Source organism: Pinus tabuliformis, chromosome 1_2 (assembly GCF_031772625.1).
Source record: "Pinus tabuliformis cultivar Carrire ecotype Pingquan chromosome 1_2, CPIR1, whole genome shotgun sequence".
Lineage (NCBI taxonomy): Eukaryota > Viridiplantae > Streptophyta > Pinopsida > Pinales > Pinaceae > Pinus > Pinus tabuliformis.
This window is the reverse complement of record NC_142298.1, coordinates 29,657,955-29,661,912: the sequence shown is the minus strand read 5'-3', so window position 1 is coordinate 29,661,912 and position 3,958 is coordinate 29,657,955. Positions and strand designations below refer to the sequence as shown.

The window sequence follows — 3,958 nt, the reverse complement described above, 5'->3', positions numbered from 1 at the left end:
GACCTAACAAAAATAATGTACTAAATGCACAACAATGGCCTTTGCACTTGCTTTTTCTCTGTAATACAGGGATATAACACCATCACATTTTTCTCTGAAACACAGAGATATAACAAATGCCCAAAAATTAGGATGCTTATGGTACATACAAAATCAAATAAAAAATGAAGTAACCTCACTAGGTGAGAAAATAATATCTACTTAAAATTTAGGATGGCTACATGCTCAATGCAATGATAAAATTATGAACTCTTTAAACTATAAACCAGATACTGAACAAAACAAAGCATGAATCAAGAAAAAAAATTGTTCACAACATCTCTCTTACTTCTATTTAAATGTAGTTGGGCATGAAACAATTTCTTGAAAATATCTAGCGAGAATTTTATAGTTTTGAAGGACTCAAAATTTCAACAAAAAACACAAGAACTTGCTCGAATTGATCCTTGGTTTATAAATCATTTCTATAGGCCAGGTCAAACAAATCTCACCAGAGTGAAATTGAGCAAATGACTTTCAACATGATCAAAATAGGGCTTTGTCATTTTCCCTCGTACCATCTACCTATTGCTGGCAACAAAAAACAACTCAAAGCACCTAACTTTTAGAGGATGGGCCCCTGGACTGCTCTAGAATTTGTTGTTGTGGACACATTTGCTGCGGCATATAAGCAACAAGAGGGCCGGTCATTGAGAATACATTGCAGGATAGACTGGCTTGCTAAAAATCATTCCAAGAGGTGCAATCTGTGATGTTGGATGATGATGAGGAACATAATAATATGGTATAGCTTCGGCTGGGGTTCCAATAGGTACACGTCCTCTGGGAATGCCAAGGCCCTCCTCCTTCAACTCATCTGTTCTAGTTATGGTAGCTTCAATGTCATTCTTCTGTATGAATCCATGAGCGCAAGGTAAGCTCCAAAATGAACATTTCACAAGTTTTTGCAAACATCATAGGTGCCTCAGCTCAAATCATCCTCACATCTTCATCTACCTTCATAATTTTCTTGATTCTAGCCAACAACAAACTATGGTTCTTGAAATCTGGTGTCTATTCTCTATCATGCATCTAATTAGCCAAAAAATCTGTAGCTGTTGTTGTTGCTGATGAAGATATGGGTAAGCCAACTGATGTTTTGCAGCTGGTTGAGCAGTAGTTGCAGGATATGCAGCTGCACGCTAGACAATGGAATGAACAGTTCCAACAACAGAGGTTGGAGAAACAAGTGCAACCAACTGAGCTGTTTGATAAGGCACTGTATCATAGTGCATCTGAGGTGGACCACTGAAAACCCCCATAACTGGCTACTATTGGCCTGGGTCTTACTGCTCCATTTTCTCACATGAAATCTCCACAAAGCTGTTGTTCACTACCTCTTTCTCCTCTCAATTTCGACTCGTGTTTCTTTTAAATCCAAACAAACCCCACAACCCACATTAACAATCAAGGAGAAACATGCATTACATCTACAACATAATTTGGTGCATTCTAAGACCCCTATATTTCATCATCGAGAGACCACATTATTGTAAATTGAAATTCCTATACAAGGCAATGCCTACCACATGGAAAGGCTTTCTTAAAACTTTTCATATTATAAACTGTCCCTTGCAAATTTTTCCATTCTGATCTCAAAATATTTGACTTACTGCAAATTCCTATGGCAGGCAATGTTGTGTACCTAAAAAAGACTTCAAATTGTAGGATCGAAAGCCTTGAATTTCCTGTAAAATGCTTAACACTTCGACAGATCACTGAACTTCTTTAACCATTAAAGACAAGCACTTCAAATTTACTGAAACGTTAATACATATTTCTTAATTATTGAAAGACTAATGAAACATGGCATATCAACTGTTCATTTTTAACATTCACCTTACAATCCAACACTTACCTAATGGAGTCGGTAGAGGAATATCCCACAATAAACACACATAGAGTAGCAGCAGCTCCAACTGGTCTAGCTCCCACTTAAATCCACTTTTTTCTACAAAAATCCAAATCCAACATTAAGAAATAAAAACACGAAAATCCATCAGGCGCCCAAGCAACCATATTCTTTCAATGCTACAAAACACAAAACCTTGACTCCTCTAATTCCTTCAAATATAGAAGAATGTGATAAATTGTGTTTCATAAATCACTCTTGGTTTACTTTTCCTTAATCCAAGCATAAGAAAACAACAAATTTTGCATCAATTTCTAGCAGAAATCATGAATTTAAAATGAAATACACTGTTACGGTTCTATCCTTAGAACACAATTCACAAAATTCGATTTCCTAATGATTTACTAGCTGGGACCAGGAACCCAAAATGTTTCAAATTCATATTTTAGCAATCTAAATACCTCCTCGATAGCTTATTACTATCCCATACCCATCTAAATTTTTTCCAACCATGGATTATTAAAACCCTTACATTCTGTAGAATTAGACTTACTAGCATAATAAAATCATGTGCACAGAATTTCAGTGCAGTAGACTATCCATAACTTCATATTAGTATTTCAGATATCTTCATTGTTTTCAAAAACCCCTGGTAATTACTTCTTACATTCGAATACCCACTTAATGCTACCAAACCATTACCTCTAAAAACCCTCACATTTTACAAAACAAATCTAATTAATGCCATAAAACCTACAGTAGAATGTGCAGCTGTCGCATCATATTTAAATTTCCAAAATTTTCATTACCTGCATATTCCTCCTAGTTACTCATTACTATCCAACCCTGACTTCTAAAAATCATTGCAAGACTGACTTTGTTTAACTAACACCACAATACCTCCCATAAAGAAACTTAATTAAGTAAACTATCCAGAGCTTCATTCAATACAAATTCCCTGTTATCTTAAGAGAGGGGATCAGACAACGAACGTGCCTTTAGAAGAAAACCATGGTGCCTCGAATCCTACACTTTCCGGAAATGGGAAAAACTTTCTTTTCCACAAACCCTGTATCCAAAGATTACCATTTTCTTTAATATCTGAGGCACCCAAAACCCAGAAGATTTTCCCTCAAAAGCAATAGGAACGAAAAATTAAAACCCCATCGAAATGACTCCACTTTCACTCCAAAACTTAGTAAACTCTGAGCATTGTAGACAACTTGGAGTTGGCAACTTCCTACAAAATATCACGAACTCATTGTTGAATTTGTTGGATACATTCCTCAAAATTGGTTGTTTTACTTATCTCGTTCCAAGTATAGGAGGTATCTTTATGTGTTATACCATGAATATAGCTACATCAATTTGTTCCAATTGTTGGGACCCCAAGCACACCTGAAAAGACCTATGGCCAATAGAAATATGAAGAGCTATGTCGAAGTTATGTTAACAATATGGAGGTTTTCAACACGTGTATATGGATGCTCGCAATTGTATACTCTAAAGACATCTATAATAATCCTATTGACTACTAATTTTTATTTATAAATCTAGGGATGGAAGGTAATGGTTTGGTCAAGCTTGATGTCCATCATGGACCAAATGTTAAACCAAAAAATACTAAGGAGCCTATTATCCCTATCAAGAAATATGGTCTTTGGAAACCCAAAGTGAACCAAAATATGCTCGAAGAAGAACTTATGAGTGGATTTTGTTGCGACAATCTTCTTACAAGGTGCCAAAATTCCCATCCTAAGGAAGCAATCAACAACAACAAAAACACATCCGTTAACATGCTTGGTTGAGGGAAAAAATGACATAAAATCTAGGTGCACTAACTCCCAAGAATTATATAGAGCGGGAAAAGGCCTACAATTGGTGTGGATGGCCATTTCCTTTGGTATAATATATTTCTTCGACTAATTACAGGCTTCGACAATAGAATGTAGCTCGTTTTCATAGGTTGGGTATCTTTCAAACCCATCATAGAGTGTTTGTCTATGATAGACCATAAAATATTTGTGTCATGTGGGCACTACATCGACAACATGAACGATTGGCTCA

General features: G+C 36.0%; 1 pseudogene; it reads right to left on the bottom strand.

The window, feature by feature from the left end:
- Window positions 1–597: 597 nt before the first annotated feature.
- Window positions 598–1,337, bottom strand: LOC149204230 (nuclear transcription factor Y subunit C-4-like; annotated as a pseudogene).
- Window positions 1,338–3,958: the final 2,621 nt, after the last annotated feature.